Source organism: Pectinophora gossypiella, chromosome Z (assembly GCF_024362695.1).
Source record: "Pectinophora gossypiella chromosome Z, ilPecGoss1.1, whole genome shotgun sequence".
NCBI lineage: Eukaryota > Metazoa > Arthropoda > Insecta > Lepidoptera > Gelechiidae > Pectinophora > Pectinophora gossypiella.
Genome location: NC_065433.1, coordinates 19,610,800 through 19,629,507, shown reverse-complemented (window position 1 = coordinate 19,629,507; position 18,708 = coordinate 19,610,800). Strand labels below are relative to the sequence as shown.

The 18,708-nt window shown below is 35.6% G+C and overlaps 1 protein-coding gene across 3 annotated transcripts in view; it reads left to right on the top strand.

Moving 5' to 3' along the window:
- The window catches only part of LOC126380548 (rho guanine nucleotide exchange factor 17), a 92,390-nt gene that overhangs the window by 28,467 nt on the left and 45,215 nt on the right, over nt 1-18,708 (top strand). The gene's annotated exons all lie outside the window — the stretch shown is intronic.

Here is an 18,708-nt window from a genome sequence, read left to right as displayed (position 1 = left end):
GCAAGAGCTTTTATCTCAAACGTCCCTTTTCACTAAACTTGTGCATACGTGAGTCACATTTTAATAATTTTGTTACACTAACATTTTGTGCAATAATGGACTTACAGGTGTACCGCACACTATAAGTTCGAAATTACTGGCACTTTATTCTCTTGCAACGATACGAAAGAGTGCCAACAATTCTGTAGGTATTATGTTGTTTAATTAACAGTCGGAACGTTTAATTAAAATAGAAACACAACAAATTGGGTAAGGTAATCATTCCAAACTGTTTTGCTGTACGGAATTCTGCTACCTCGATTCAGTAACGTTTATTTTTAATATTCACACAATATAAATCCATCTCATACAAAGCGGTGTGATGATTCATTAGGGCATGGAACTATATTATAGTGATTCTTTATTTAGAATTCAACCTAATATTAATAAATTGCAATTACAGACATCAGTATACTGTTTAGGCATAATACGTTTATTGAACATTTAACGCAATGTTTTAAATGTAAGCAACAGGTGTATTGTTGTTGCTGCATACCAAATTCTGCTCTGGCAACGTTTTGTCAATTTATTTCTCAGAATATTGACCGCTAGAATCTTTTAGCAACAATAAATTATGTCTCCTATTAGTTCCTGTTGAATGTTATCTTAATCATGACCTATTCGCTTTTGTCTGGTGTCGTAATGTGACTGGTTTCTTACGCAAATCAACAGTAGGCCGATCTCCAAGTCATGCCATTATGGCACTTGGCAAAATATTTTATACTGAACTTATCACTGCTCCGGGCTATGTCGGCAGCTGTTGTATCTAATAAGGCGCTTATTTGCGGCCATAAAAATCACCCGATAAAGTGGTTACGTTGATCGACTCATATGAACATTATTTCTTGCCGATAATAATTATTAGAGTTACAGAGCCAGACGTTGACAGGAATAATGTCACTTTATGACGGATTTTAGTTGGTGTGTACTGGAACTCTTGAAGTACCAACCTAGCTAAATATTCCATTCCGAAAATCATTAGGTCATATTATTTTTTTGCAATTTTGTTTCAATTATTACCTATTAACATAATAATAGAAAATGACCCGAGTGTCTGACTAATCATAGCCTGATGTAAAACGAGAAGTATAGAGTTCAAATGGTATTCATTTTACATTGTATGCATCCGTGAGTGAACAGAACAACTATGCCCGATAATTATTATAGAAACAATAAATTGCCTTAACACTTATAAGCTTCCTAGTGCAGCAAAAAAAACTCACTGGATCGGTTGACCGGTCGAACGATCGCGCGAATTGGATATACCTACCCCTAAGCCTACCAATATCCTTGTCAGTAAAATAAAGCTTGAATAAACTCTGGGATTAGAAACTTGAATCAAAATTGAAAACGACATGCTGTCAGATTGATTCCAATTCCAGTATTGGCCTCGTTGCCTACTGCATTTGATATTGTATGAACTTCTAAAACCGGTATCGTGTATTATATCAGTTACAGCAATATTGTAAGTCAAGCAATAATTATCTGTCGCTTGCAATAGTGGTCACGTTACGAGGGGCTTCCACCACATTTGCACTTTAATAAAGTCTCAGGCACGTATGATTCACTCACGAAATAGGTCAGTGGCTTTGTACCGACGTCCGATTGTTTGTATCTGTTTGTTTCTAGGTTACATCTCGTTTGAACGCCGTTACAATTTTCTATCGAAATGTTAGGCTTGTGTATTCGTGGAAACACTGGATTTGGGTTGTTGATTCTGCTTTGTTTGCAAGCAGTGAATTTTCGAACTCTCGAGAAGCACTTTGTTAAGGCGTACAATGTAGCAATCTAACATGCTACAATGATGAAGCTTACGTAAGTATAATAATAGCTTTAATTGCACGATTCAGCCAAAAGTCGGATTAAACATTATTTTATTGTGTTAAATTAATCTTCTCTTCTGCTTTTGTAGTCAAGCATTAGATTTATAGCGTCAAGTCAATTGGCGCTATACAGGTACTTATGTAACTTTATTTCAGTCCTGGCGCCATGTAAATAATTAGGTATGTCATCGCATCCAACACATCGGAAAAATTACTCGGATGATAGAAGTTTATCGTTTACGTCAACTGTCAGTTTTGCTAAATTGTGAGTTTAATTGCGAGGTTGGCACTTTTATAGGTACCTATTTCTTTTTGGGAAGACCCATCGTCGACCTCGATACCTAATTCGAATCGGAATACATTTTATTAACTTGGGAGCTTTCCTAGAAACGCAAACTATTTTTCATGTTCAATTAAGTTTAATCAAAGTCGGTATTTACAAGTACATAATAATACTTAAAAGTTTGACGTACAAAGAGAAGAAGAGAAGACATGACACGTATGCGTTATTACCTATGCACGTGTTTACACAGAAATGACTCGTGGCAGCGGTTCGCGTTTTCATACAAATTGCGGATTTGGTGCACCGCTGTTAGGTGTTCGTGTGTTGGTGTCAGGCATCAGCGGATTACATACACGTCAATGCGAAATCATCGCCAACCGCGTCAGAGCGCGGTGTCGGTTGAGAATTGCCTAAAACCAGCTGATTACTCGTAGCAGTATTTAATCAGTATTATTTTGGAGACACGTTTAAAATTACCATAACTAATCGGCGTTGTTAGTTGCACGTGTCCTCTGTGGCGAAACGGAGACGGTGCTTAAGCCGATTAACTTAATTACCTATGTGTAATCTCACTAATGAAATAAGTAAGAATTTCTGTCATTTATCAAGATAAAAGGGGTTATGCACTTCTTTTTCTAATTGCAAATGACATACCTAATTTTTTCACACTATTTATAGGCACTATAGCAAAGGATACCTAGAGTACAAAAAGTACGCAGCATAATATTCAAGCACTATAAACAAAATTAAGCCTGTGTAGGTTGATAGTTGATTATTACTTACATTATATTTTTAATTAAGTACTTAAATGTAATTGGAATGTATTACCTAGCAACTTGTTAGTAAGAAACTTTCTTTTTGTAAGCCTTTTCCCTATATTATAGAAGTTACCAGCGTTCTCCTTTGTTGGATGGGAGTTTAACATTTATCTTTTAGTTTGTCATTGACACAGGTAACTCAAAATTCTTCTGTTATAACTTGTTTTTTTTTTTAGTTTTTAAAAATATTGACCGTTTGTGTTGGCACTCCCAACAGTAGTAGACAAGTTGCTGCCATAGCCTGCTACCTTCGTCAGGTTCAGATAGTCGTTCTTTGTACAGTTACACCAACCAGTATTTTTTACTTTTAATCTATCGAATTACTAAACAAATTAAAACCCAAATACAGCGCTTTTCTATTAATTTAATTGCAGATGAAATGTCATAATAACATTAAATCATCGAGATTCTATCGTGGTAATAATTGGAACTTGGAACTACTCGAGTACCCGCTTTCTTGCTAATAACTGGAAATATCGATATGGCTCAAGGCTCATAAGAATTTTATATGCGTTCCCATCAAATCGGTGTCCCAATACGTTAGGAAGAAATCCGTCGAGTTGTGCACAAAGAGGACGGAAGCAACTTTGGCTCTGAGCCAGAGTGCGACCATCTCGCCAGTTTTTACCACAGGTTTATAGAATAGCAAGCGATCGCTCGCTGCTTCGTCTGTTCACCGATTCTATAACTTTTAGTAACAATTACTAGGAAACGGCCGTAACCTATAATGCTCGTTGAGTGGTTTCCAATCATCATCATTATTGGCCTTATACGTCTGTTTCAGACGATTTATGACGTCATTGCCTCGAAGAAATGCACTTTCTTTCATGGCTGTGCAAGCCAATTCTAGAGCGGCAAACTCTACCGCACACTCTGCAGGAGAAGTTTCCAATAGTATTTGAAATAAAAGTGTTATATGTTTAATAGGCTAGTCTTCGAAAATAATTGCTGAAATACCTACCTGTAACTCACATCATCATCATCATCTCCCTAGCTTTATCACGTGTTGACAGGGTTCGCTTACCTAACTTGAAGATTTGACAGGTCCGATTTTTATCAAAAGCTGCCTGTCTAACCTTCCAATCCGCGGAGGGAAAAGCCCAATATAAGTTTAGGTCGCATGCCTCCGAAATGAATTTCTCGGAAATGGTTTCCTCACGATGTTTTCCTTCACCGCTGAGCACGTGATGATCATTGATCCAAACATGAATTCGGAAATTATTGGTTTAGCCGATGGTGGGATTCGAGCCTTATATCTCAATACTAGCAATTATGTTTTCCTTATTATATTTGGTTCTAGTTAATTGTAATATTGTTTAATGCAGCAAATAGTACATTGCATGGAAAGTATCCGTAGCCTTCCTAGCCATAAATATAAGTAATTGCATAAAAAACACGTGCCACAGATAGTCTCTGCGGAGCGTCTATAGAAAAAAGGGAGAAAATTAAAATTGAATTGTATTGACAATCAAACGAACATTTTTAATTAAAACTTTATTCAATTTCAAGATCTAATTTAATGACGTCCGGCTGCCAAGTTAAATTTAGCTTGAGAGTTTTTTAGTTTTCCATTTTTGCTTTATATATTAATATTCCTAATGTATTCTGGGTTGAATCGTATTCCTACGTCAACGTTGCCGCATATTTACGCTTCCCGCCATTCAGTTTTTAAAAACGTAACATTGAAAATGTTGTACCGAACATCTGCCTAGTGTCTACTTTCGTGTTTTGGCAAGTAGTGGAGTAAGTACTTAGGTCGACATAATTAGTTTCACAAGGAACTCGCAGCTGGTTTATTGCGAACTAATATCAATACTGGGTGTTTATCGTGCACTCCACAATACAACCCAGTTTAATTAGTTCACTTTCCGTGCAATCTGGAATAATTTAGAACTATGCACTTGTACGTATATGAGGCGAGCTCCGTAGCGTTACATGAGGAAATGAGGCGAAACTTCTGAGGGTTGAATAATATTGCAATAAAATAAATAACAATGACTGTATTGAAATAAATAACAATGACTGTATTGGTATTGTTTATCTGTTTCATGGCACTTCATTTCTTAAGCTACAATACAAATGAAAAGTAAAGTTATAAAGTATTTTGAATCGTTTGCCTCGGCGAACGCGTACTAACAGGTACTTAGTCCAACGAAATTAATAGTCGGCATTCATTCTGAACTTTATTAGTCGAAGCAGGTCGAGCTAATACGTTTCTGGAAGGAGTTCGATCGATTTTCATTTCTAGCTAAAATTATGTTTACAGAAAATTTTCCGTTTATTAGAACTTTTACCAGTCCCACGTGCATTCACTACAGTCCGTATTTACAAAACTCAATACTCAAATGTAGTATTCTTTTTTATAAAGCCCATACAAACAACTAGCGATTAAAGCCAAAGCCGTGTTTCATACAAACAAAAATAATATGGTTTTTATAATAACGCCCGCCTTCACCAAAAAGTGGTTTCATAATAATTAATATTATTTATGAAATGAAAAACGTTTAACTTCCGTAGTAAAAGACACGATTTTATTACTGAACCATAGAATATTTGGAAATCTGATGGATTCGTAGTTTTGTGCTGGTTAATAAAATAAATTCTTCGTGATGCGGTTTTAGGTTGCTTTTCCTATAGTAGCTGTAAATGATTACCATCTATGTATAAGTACAGATAACTGTATATACATATAGTACTAGTATTGACGGACCATCATTATTAACTAGATTGTATCGAAGATATACCATTTATCGATGCTAATTAGCATGTACTATTGAAACGGAAATTTGCATTTATATTTTCACCCCACCATAATGAAAGACTACATTAGAAAAATATTCTAACCTTATCTATCTATAAGCTCACTCTAATGGAAATATTCTGCTGAAGTTAAAAATGATTAAATAAAAATAGCATCAAGAAAGTCTTTTCATGTAAGTAAGTATATGAATAATTTCAGTACACAACTTTCAAGGATTGTAAGATATTTCTTTGACTTTCCCTTTGAAAAGTAACGTTTGATAAACTTTTTGTAGAAGAAATGAGTCTGTTATATTTCGTCTGTAAATTCTGAACATACAAAGATTAACGTATTCATCGTTTCTCAAGAATTACCCTGATCACAAGTGTATCACTAAGTTCTTGTTTAAAATAAATAAAGTCTCGGCCATTTCGTTGCAAACAAATTCACGTTAAAGAATTTGTTCGCCGAGAATTTACTGAATAGGTAAGAAACATTTAACAACTTCTGCTGTGTAGAGCTCATTAGCGTTGTGGTGTTGTTCGATAAAAAGAAATTGATTGAAAAATAGCGCGTGAATCGCGGGCCGGATGACTGTTCGTAGCCTCTCGGTACTTTGTGGTACAAAGTGTACAACTCTTTCGTACCGCGAGCTGGCGGGTGGTCCTCCACGCGATTGACTTACAATACTTATTGATCTTGTATTGATGTGTCATTCTCTTTCTTTCGACTTTTTTATACATCCAACTTAATTGTGCATGTCATAAAGACCGCACGTTTTAAAAGTACCATAAAAATTAAATACTCGTCGTTTTTTGTCCCATGTTTATATATCGATATAATGGTTTTAAACTGAAATGTGATATTTTAATATTTAACAAACAAAGATAATTTTGAAACCTTCTTTTGCCTACTTAGTTTTGCACTTTTGATATTGATAACAAACGGGAATCACTACACATTTAAATGGAAACTACTTAATTAGTTATGTGTAAAATCATCGTATGTTCCGTATAGTTAGATGGTATTAAGTCTGCCTTCTGACCTGGTGTAGGTTATCTTCAATATCCACGTCTGGGTTGTTTATTATGAACTTATATAGTTAGTTTTAAAGTACTTATTTCTATAGAGTTTGTACAGACTATACTTTTTATTTTGCGATGAGCCAGTGAATCTATGTCTCGTCTGAAATAATATTAGCGCATTTGTTTTGAACTATAAACTTCAGGACGGCCGGGCGGCCGTTGCGTGATGACGTCAGCATTGACGTCACACCGAGTACCCACGTTTCAACGCGCATAAGTACATCAAGTTTGAAGATGGGTAGATCTGTCATTCATTCAGACATAGGCTTGAATCAAATGTTTATTAACCCGAAGTCAAATTCCACTTATGGCTTTGTACATGCGTGACTTATGTTATTATTATCCCACAACATTTCAAAGTCGAAAACTTTTCCCTACCTTTGGAACTGGTGCATACTTACATACAAAACTCACGCCTTAAACCCTAATGGGTTGCGCAGTTGTCAATACATAACTTAGGTTACTTTTGATATGTACAGTGAAAAAAAACGATTGGAAAATAGTGACAACTATGTAAGTAATATTACTAGTAATAGCATATTTCGTTAAGAAATAAAATAAAGTAATATTACAAACATTTTATTTAGTAATACCTACAAAGTCACTTTGTATTGTGAACAGTACCTACCTAATAAAAGTTTTGATAAAAATTGTTTTGCAGTGTACGGAGTCCTAAATGGATAATAATGATACGTATGGTAATTAAACGGAGGTTTATAAAAAGTTGGTAACTAGTAAGTTTGTTTTTGTAATAGTTGAAAGTAGGTAGGTAATACGTAAATAGTAGCTTGCACATCATGCGTCAGTAATACTGCTAACTGGAAACTTTCTGATAACTACACTTCGCTGTGGTCAAACTTTGCGCTTGCTAAAGATTCAAGTTCAAATATGCAGCTAAGCTGAGTAATGAACAAGCACTTTGACATCACTCATGCTTTAGAAGTTTCTTACTGAATAACATATTTGCTTAGAGCCATATCTCAGTAGGATACCCTTGGCGTATTGTTGGTTGAGCAACCACGACACCAAGCCACACACTTGGTCAAAATAATACAACTATGTAGGTTGGTGTATTCTAGTTTGAACACTTATCACGAAACAAAAACGAGTCTAAAATTATCAAAAAGACATTGCATAAGCTCACGTCTACGTCCCAATTGGGATAGTCAGAGATACGTCTATCGCAAGATGAACTAAGTACCCACACCTCACCGAGCTTTCTGTACATTGCGTATATGCGTTAAATAATTAACTACGTAACAATAAGTTCGATATTTTATCATTTGTGTTATATATTGTGGTAGACGTTTAGCAAAAGTAGATGGTTTGACCAGTTGGTTGATTCCTAGATCGTGAGGCCGTGTTGTGTTTACATAACATAAACATTGTAATACACGTAGTTATAATTAAATATATAAATAAATATGTAATATATTATAAAATACTTGAATCGGTATAATCGATTCACATATACATAATATATTCTGTCGTCTTGGGCCATGCACCACGCGGTGGCTACAATTAACGAGGATATATTTATTTATATATTATATTGAGACGAATACACTACACAGCGGGTTTCTTAAAAAAACCTTTTCATAAGTAAAGGCTGAAGGCTTTTCTTTTAATACTAGTGACGCTTCCAACGCCAATAGGTGTTATAATGAAAGTGTACGTAACAATACCTAACAGCTTATTCTGGCCAAATTAATCCACTTGTCAGCAAAATGTCAGAATCAGCTGGCATCTCAGCTAGCTGTTGAGTTTTACGTCAAAAATACACCGACGCTAAAATAGTTTCGTTCTACAGTTTTACACTGTTTACAATAGTAATAAACAGGTCAATTTTGTATTAAGTAAGAAATTCAATGGAGTTTTAGAAGGCATTATTTGAAGAATATAGGTATGCAAAATAATTGTATTATGTATGTACTAAGTGAGTTGAGTAAATAAATACAGATTTTAGTCAGTTTAAAGTTTTGACGACATTCGTAAGTATAGCTTATTGTTCTTCAACTGCGATTTTTTTGGCAAGTATCAAATACTATATATTACATACTATAATATATTCCAGTCAAGAGTGTCGTTGGGCCAAGTAGTGAATGCCATCCAATGCAAATCTACCATAAGTCACATCAAAAATAACAGAATAATGTAATAATAGACAATGCATAACTTCAATCACGTGATTGTCCGAAAAAGTTAGATATAAATTCTGTGCTTCAAAGCGCACGTCAAGCCGTTGGTCCCGGCTATTCGCTGTAAAACAACTCCACTAACCCGCAGTGGAGCTGTGTGGTGGAGTATGCACCATACCCTTCTGATTGATTGAAGGGAGGCCTCTGTCCAGTAGAGGGACGTATGTAGATTGTTTATGTTTTATGTAAGTCATACCTATAAAGTTGACGATAAGTAAATAGAGACGTCGTGTTACCAGCCCATCAGCTCTTAACTCTACTTATAGGCGAATCCTTAGGATGAAAAGCATATTTTTGTCGCCGTCACTATTCACCTACTTACCTATAATTATAAGTCCGTAGAATCACTCCGATATTTATGAAATTCTGGTAATACTGGAGTATTCAAAGTATGCCAGTGACGGGTGAGCGTGCACTATCTATTTCAGAAGTAAACCGAATGCCATTGCCAAGGAATTCTGTGCCGTAATTACGCAACATATATAAGTATACGTATTATGTATGAATGAGATACTAAATTATTTTTAGTTGGTTGTCTATATTATTCTGACTCATTTGTTTTGTCGTGAGTAGTAATGGGGGACTCACTGTAGCTGACGTTGGACCTTATTTCATTGGACACAAATTAGACATTTCTACGGGACCTCGTTTTTCGTAACTAATGCAAGACTTCTTTCGCCAACATTTCTACTGTCCGCCTACTCAGTTATAATTTTTAAAGCTAGCTAGCATTATCCCGTTTCTCACAGGGTCCGCTTATCTAACCTGAAGATTTGACAGGTCCGGTTTTTTACAGAAGCGACTGCTTGTCTGACCTTCCAACCCGCGAAGGGAAACCAAGCCCAATACAGGTTAGATCACATACCTCCGAAAATGCATTTCTCATAAAAAATGATATTCATTTATGATCCAAACATGATTTCGAAAACAAATTCAATAATCATTGGTTTAGACCTGTACTGGATTCGAACCTGCGTTCTCAAAGTGTTTAAGCGTTTTTCCAACTGGGCTACTACGGCTCTCGGATTCGACCTATATGTTTATCAGTAATTTTATTTTAATAAAAGAACATTGTTGAATGTAATTTGTTAATATCTATGGCGTCATGTCACTTATGTCCGTTCATTGACTGATGAGGCAATGATTTATATATCCAAGATGATCTCACGGTGGACATGGCGGCCTCGTAAACACGCGTCTATGTTTAGTCACTCGCCCTCAATAATTAATTGCAACCTATGGTCAACCAAACCATAAAATCCCTTTTTACGAGGACAATTCTAAAATTACATTTTCTTAGCATATCGTCTTGCCTTTAAACATTTTTTTAATTTGTATATGGTGCAGATTCCAGTATACACCATCTAATTTTATTTTGTACCTGTCATTTTCTTACCACTGAAAAAGAAAGGGACGGGTAATCGATAGAAAAAAAATGGAACACATGTAAATTTTAGACAGAAATTTTAATTTTATAATTTTATATTGGTCAATAACCCGACAGAATTAAGCTGATAGCACACGTCAAACGAGTTGCATATGAGCGAGATGCCTTTGTTATTCGCGCGGGTTATTCATTCGTTTCATAATTATTATTAACAGTTGTCAATATCCATCCCTTTCTTTTTCGGTGGATATGAAAATGACGGGTAAGTATGACTTAAAATAAAATTAGGAGGTGTGTGCAGGAATCGGGGCTACTTACTAAGTGCTAGCATTACTAGTAGTAGTGATATTAGTTATAATAAAAACAGTATAATAAAAGTAGACAATGCGTAGACGTTTGTGCAGCAATTTACTTGATGATGACTGACGGGAACTGGTAGCCATCTCATCAGCTGCCGACAAACTTTGATCTGTGTGCAACGTTCATGCACCCGCATACAGAAGAAAAATTCTTCTGAATTGTATTGAATAATTATATTACTATAATCTATTATTATAATTATAATGTTATTATAATTAAACATTGTGACGTGCTGAGAAGACTAGGTATCGAGACAAACCCTTGCAGGTTTACCGTTGCCATTTTCTATACTATTATTTTTAACTATCAATAAATAAATAAAAACACCTACTTACTTGCTTTACTTCTTTTTTATATCTACAAAATATGCGAATCGTTTAACGGAAATGAGGAGGAAATAACCACAACAACTTATTTTACAAGAAAATTTTACAAGTTCAGGAATATCAGTTTACCCATAACATACAACGCCAAGTTGTGTATGTTCTTAGTTCCGTTGCGAGTTGCAAACGGGGCATAGGAAATTTGAGACATGCTAGAGTATATCGACTGCAGGGAAGTCCAAAGGTTTCAATTTGTTTACTAGGTGTATATTATATAGGTAAAAGATTATAGATTATGGCATGAGAATCAATATAAACTACTTTTAAAACAACCACATTGATTTTCTTCTCGTTTTCATTATTCGTCGACAATTCAATTCACACTCCGTGGTCTAGTGGTTAGAGCGTTAGGCTCACGATCTGGAGGTCCGGGTTCGATTCCCGATGGGGACATTGTCGAAATCACTTTGTGAGACTGTCCTTTGTTTGGTAAGGACTTTTCAGGCTTGAATCACCTGATTGTCCGAAAAAGTAATATCATTCCGTGCTTCGGAGGGCACGTTAAGCCGTAGGTCCCGGCTATTAGCCGTAAAAACACCTCCACCAACCCGCAGTGGAGCAGCGTGGTGGAGTATGCTCCATACCCCCTCCGGTTGATTGAGGGGAGGCCTGTGCCCAGCAGTGGGACGTATATAGGCAGTTTATGTTTTATGTTTACATATACAGAATGTTAGTGACATCGTAACGGAAAATTCCACTTGATATCAACTCAAAATCATGGTTTGATTCATCCCTTAAAGTTGTCGTTACGATGTCACTAACACCCTGTAAGTGAATATGCAAATCGCCGTGGTCGAAGAACTCATAGACGCTTATGGGAAGAGAAATCGGGTCACGGTCAAGGCCAATCATCGGGTCGCGACAGCAAACACTTCAGGACCTCGATACCGAGCATGTTGTCTCAAATAGCACGCAAAGCTTCTTTGTCTGGCTGGGTGGGGCAGTTCCGTCTGTGCCCCTTTATTAAGCTCACCACTATAGCCCAATCGGGGTAGTCAGAGGTACATTAATTGCAAGATGAACTAAGTACCTATAAATCATCGAGCTTCCTGTTAAACTAACGTGATAAAGTGTAGAGTTTTAGTGTTTGTATAGTTAGGGCGTGTGAAGGTAGAAGCTTGGCTCTACATGAGGTATGATAACTTCTCGACATTGTGTTCGCTATTACATGGAAATGTTTTTGTTGGGATTTCATTTCTTTTTGTCAGATGTCAAGGGTTTTGGCCAGTAGAGGGTACGAAATACCTAATGCCATACTTAATGTTGAAGAATATCAAGAAAAATGTCAAGCTTCAGATTTTTGTTTTTGTTTGTGTACTAATACTAGCTTACGTCCCAAATTTCAGCCTTCTAAGACATTTAGAAGTACCTTATATACGTAGTTATGATGGTCTTTAGTTAGTCAATCCTTAGTGTCAAAGTCGGGGTTTCTATATGTATCAATAACATCTAAAGTATAATAGTTATGCATTTAAAACTTTACAACTTTAGTAAGTCTGACAACATATGCTGAGAATTTAGTTTATGTGGTATAATCCAAACCTGAGTTATGCAGGTTCATAAAATCGACGAAGCGTTTCGAGAAAAGGTAGTGCCCTGCCCTTGCGCTTCACTTTGCTCGTCTTGGTGGGGGCACTCCCGTGCAACCCACATTAACTCGCTAGCTAAGTAATTAGTACTTGTTCGACGCTGCTAACCTAAGCAGTACCTTGCTTTATGAATTAAATTACGATGGAAAGTATGTTAAGAAAATGATTAATCTCCTCCCATTTCTTGTTAGGACTCCTAATTTCTATACCTTTCCGATTTCTTGACATAGCAACAACACAACCAACAAAAACACTATAAGTTTTTTATCCTGCCCTCTCATTTAACGCGCATTAAAAAAAATAAAATGAGAAATATGTACAGGCTCGAAAAAACTTTTAACTGGAAATAGTGCAGTGTGAGTATCCAATATCGAGGACGTAATTGAAGGGTTAATGAGAGAGCAGTGGTGATCAGAAAATGAATTTGAGCCCACGTGTTGTGCACAGTATGCTATCTATCCAGTTCTCAAATACTGCATGAGTGACTGCAGCGGCTGTCATGCGGCGGCGTCGCATTTCCGACGCAATCGAACAAGACAAATCGCATTGACATACTGCAGTAGCAAGGACGAAGTAGTCTCGTTAATTTTAGAAACGTGTGCAACAAAATTTTAGTATTCCCCTCTTTATTGTACGTATATGTGCTTTTCCAAATTCTCTCTATCTCTCTATTTGAGTTCCTAAACAAAAAGTCGATCAAGTGCGGGTCCGACTAGCGCACCGGCTTAGGCTTCGATTTTGCCGTTGAAAAACTATTGGTTCCATGTTCTTTTCATCGAAATAGGTCGCGATTAGTTTACAAACTGCCGCTAAAACATATGGTACCTTCTTTCACGGTTCTTGGTATATGGTAAATACCCCTTAAGTATTGATTCCCTTAACAAAATAAATAAGACTTAAAATGGTCGTGTTCTAGGATTGCGGTGATGCAGAAGCATAATTTTTACAGCTTCATGGAACCGCAGATAGGTATTAGATGTTACTTTCAACTTGATACCTCCACGCGTTCCGTAGACATAAGGTCTTGACAGACAACAAATTGATCCTATAAGGGTTCCGTTTTTCCTTTCGAGGCTCGGAACGTTCGGAACCCTTTAGCCCAGTCATTTTAGGGGTTTCACCTCGGAATGAGAGATAATAAGCTATAAATTGGTATGGACCTTTGTTTTGTCGTTTTAAATGTTATCTCAAAAGTCACAAATGATACCGTGTCCGCGTCTTAAGATATTGAAGGTCAAAGGTCATAAAAATTGGTTTTTTGTGAATATCTCGCTTCCTATTGCTTAAATGATATTTTTATCTATAATAAAAGTTGTAGAGTATAAAATTCTCTACAATTTTCGTTTTATGTTTTTTTTGATACGATCAACCGTTTTTGAGGTAGAGCGCGAAGAGTGCGCAGCGCACAGTTATAAATGGTCCAATGCAAGGTCAAGCGTGAGTTACGCTTATCAGTACGTGATATAAAGTCTATTATTTATTAAATTATTATAATTATTAAACAATGGCCATTATTTATGTGCTAATTATTAATTGTTGATATTTTATTAAAATCAGTAACTTAATTATTTATATTTAACTATTCAACTATAATATATTATTCATTCTGGAATATATATTTTCAGTTAAAACGTCATTACATACGTTTTCTTCAAAACGTGTAAATTTTTCAATGCTTATATACCTGGATATACTTGTCCCTACCCTATGACCTTCTCTATTAACCTTCTCATCATCGAGACAGCTATTGCATTATCAGAACATCAAAAGACTGCCGTCATCATAGGAGAAGATATTGATTTGCTCGTAATTTTAATTGGGCGTACTCAATCACATCAACAGGAAATTTTCTTTAAAAAAGTTGGGAAAGGCAATGTTAAGACACAAATATACTCTTCCAAAAGTTTTGACCAATATCCGCGTACTAAAAAACACATTCTATTTTTACACGCATTTAGTGGCTGTGACACGACTTCTGCGCTGTTTAAAAAAGGAAAAAAAACTGTTACCAGAGCATTGGAGAAAATTCCCAATTTGGATAAACTGGTGGAAGTATTTCAACAAGAAAACTGCCCGGTACAAACATTATTTGAAAATGGAGTACGCATCTTGTTGGCATTATATAATGCTCCAAAATCTGAGGACAACATTGATCATTTTCGCTACACGCAATTCATTAAGTTAACGAAACTAAATAAACCTGTACAATTGTCAACACTTCCACCAACAAGTGTAGCAGCTCATCAACATATAAATCGCGTCTACTACCAGATTCAAACGTGGTTAGGGAATGACTTAGAACCTCAAGAATGGGGCTGGATGCTTGAAAATGGAATCCTGGAGCCCATAAGAACGTTATTACCTCCAGCACCAACCGAACTACTAAATACAATATTTTGCAATTGCAAAAATGGTTGTGGTTCCCGCTGTGGATGTCGAAAATCAGGGCTACTATGTTCTTTAGCTTGTGGCCAGTGCAATGGACAAGCTTGCCTGAACGCTGCACAATATCCAAGTAATCCCGATGAAGAAAACGCATACGATCCTGAAATTCTGGAGGGTTTGGAGATGAATATGACCGATAATGAGGATGATGACAATGAATTGAACGTTTTCGAGCGACAACAAGAAGAAGACGACGAAGAAGATGAAGATAACTAGCTTCTATTCACAATTTTATTATAATTAAAACCAATAAAAATTCTTATGATATTTAAACTGACATTTCAACAAATGTATAGTATGGCATATTTAATGATAAATAAAGATATACAAAAATATATCCCCTTATTGCCTTTTTAACTGAAAATATATATTCCAGAATTAATAATATATTATAGTTGAATAATTAAGTTACTGATTTTAATAAAATATCAACAATTAATAATTAGCACATAAATAATGGCCATTGTTTAATAATTTAATAAATAATAGACTTTATATCACGTACTGATAAGCGTAACTCACGCTTGACCTTGCATTGGACCATTTATAACTGTGCGCTGCGCACTCTTCGCGCTCTACCTCAAAAACGGTTGATCGTATCAAAAAAAACTTGAAACGAAAATTGTAGAGAATTTTATACTCTACAACTTTTATTATAGGTAAAAATATCATTTAAGCAATAGGAAGCGAGATATTCACAAAAAACCAATTTTTATGACCTTTGACCTTCAATATCTTAAGACGCGGACACGGTATCATTTGTGACTTTTGAGACAACATTTAAAACGACCAAACAAAGGTCCATACCAATTTATAGCTTATTATCTCTCATTCCGAGGTTTACCCCTTTTTTTACCTAATATGACTGGGCTACTTGAATTATGCAAAATTCAGATTGATGGCTGCCACATCTCAATATTTTACATGACCGTTACACATGATAGTTATTTTATGTGGGTAATATACCTTATAATTAAGTACGTCTGACTCACAAGAAAAAAGGCATTCTGCGTAGCCATAGAATAACCTTTGTTCGCCGGCGACCAATCGTTCGCAAACTCTATCTAGTATTATAATATATCAGGATAAGCGTTAGATTCGCTATAACATACATTAATACTCCTTTCACCTCAACTATGTATTGATAAACACTTTAAATTATTATATTAAATTGATAAATTATTACGTATTTTTTATGTATATACCGATGGTGTATCTTAAATAAATAAATAAATAAATTACGTTATCATTTGAGTTGATTTACATATAAATAATAAATGTCTTTCTCGGAAAATATTAAAATTCAAATTCGGAAGCCATAAACAAGAATTGTTATTTTTATTTGAAAGGGTCATAGAGAATTGTCATACCATAACCCACGGAAGCAGTAAGCACTTTATACTCACAAACATTTAATACCTACTACTTTCTGTAGTACTTATTAAGTATCTGTGTTTATACTACGTTAGTGCTTATTACCATCTCAAACTTACCAGGTCAAACCCTCAAACCATTTTTTTAAAGGGTTTAACGGCTCTGGCCTAGTAGCCTTTTAAGCCTGTCATAGTTTTTATCGTTTGACTTTTTTATAAGGGTTATGGCCTTGGAATCAAGTTCTTTGGGCCAAGTCTTCGTTTCAGTTTGACGTTTTTTCCTTAGGCGATGTTGCCACACTTCGTGACACCGGCGAATTTAAACAGACGAATAATCGCCGGCGAAGTTGCTCCGTTTGTGCGAATTTATTATTACTTGTTTCCATTTGCTTGTTGTTCTGCACAAAGAAAGACACAAGTTACGCAGGCTGCGCATAAAAAGCTCTTTGAAAACAAAATGGATGTTTTAGTAACACTCTGCAATGTTTCTATTCCACGCAAATATAAATAGAGTAGAAATTTTCAACATCATTAAGTAAATTGTAAATGTAAGAAAATAAAGAGATCTTCAATTAAATATTTATTCTATGTAATTGGAAAACCTTATTTAAATGTTATTAAGTACGTACAATTTATTAAGTACTTATTTCTTATAACAAATATTTGTATATAGATTAAAGGAAGTAGGCAATCTCTTTGATTGCCGTTGAAGTTTACCTATTATACTTCATTAACACCAGTAGCCGAAACCATGAAAATCATGAAAGAACCATTCGATATCACAACATGGCGTCCGTCGCAATGTTTACGTATACCTACTCTGAAAATGTTTGAGAGACTGCCAACATTTTTAGGTCACGAACACTGCGTACAGTTAAGTATAACCAGCAGTTAACGGAAAATCGTTATAATGTTAGACCCGAATATTGCTGTGCGTAGGATGTGTATAAGGGCAAAAACATAATTTGATTAATAATAAAAAAGTAATTTAAAAAATAAATCCACTTCAAAATCTGTCTACCTAATAAAGAGTAAGAAATAATATTTTGTTAAATACAATGTTTTAATCTAAATTCTCAAGATTTTGCATTACAAACGAAATTATTTAGTAGATAAGTAGTAGGTACCTATCTGGTACTTAATAGTCTTGTGACAACAGATGTTGTGTTAAGAATACAATGCTAAGTTTAATTTGGCTATATTATGCTAAGCTTCTCGCATCCTCTGCATTCTGTTTTGAAACATTCCATGTTGCATTTTCGTGCAAACAGACATTTGTAAACGGGCTGTAGATTGATACATTTACGTCACATCCGCTGTTTGATTGCTCCTTCGTTTTCAGTACGGCTGCTATATTGTCAGTGATCACAGGTGGGCGTTCTGCCTACAACATTGTTCTATCTGTTGTCATTTGTCACACAAACGCATTTTACAAAACCGTGGATACAGATTCCGAAGACACTAACAGAGACACAATAGGCAAAGCCAGGGCTTTAACAATAAATGTCGGTAATTTTTAATTTTTAGATAGTACTTCTCTCTCTTTATTTAAGAGCTGCGCTCTTGTCGGGGTAGTACTTATAACAGATAAATAAATAGCAAAATCGATAAGTACAATACTTTGTTCTATAAGCATTTAACGTAAAACTAAGTCGTATTCGTTATCTCTTTCAAAGAGATAAGCTTATAAAGAGCTTTTCAAAGAAAGTAAGAAAGGGCGATGCATTCAATCATATAATGTCAGTTTCATGCGGGGGCCTAATAAATTACACCTGCTTCACGGAAACCGATCGATACTACGTATGATGGATATGATAATTCATAAATTTTCCTTCCATCGGTTAATTTAGTTCCTTCATCTTTTATATTAATAACAAATAGATCTCTCTCTGCACACGGAGCTGGGACACTGTAAGAAAAACTAATTCTTAACGTGTGCCACTTTAGGCGTAATTGCGAGGCAGACAGGCAGTTCATGCGCCCTCCCCCTTACTCCTTAGCGGCTTGCGACCATTTAAGGCTAAAGAAAAATCCAGAGGGGGCGAAGTCGGCGCCCGATACGAATTGCTGCGATTCCAGAGTTGGGGCGTGTACAGTCACGAGCAATATAATGTACCCGCTTTAGGACTCTGTCGCACTAACATATTTGACATTTAGTGAGACTTACAGTTCAATTTGTCAAAAA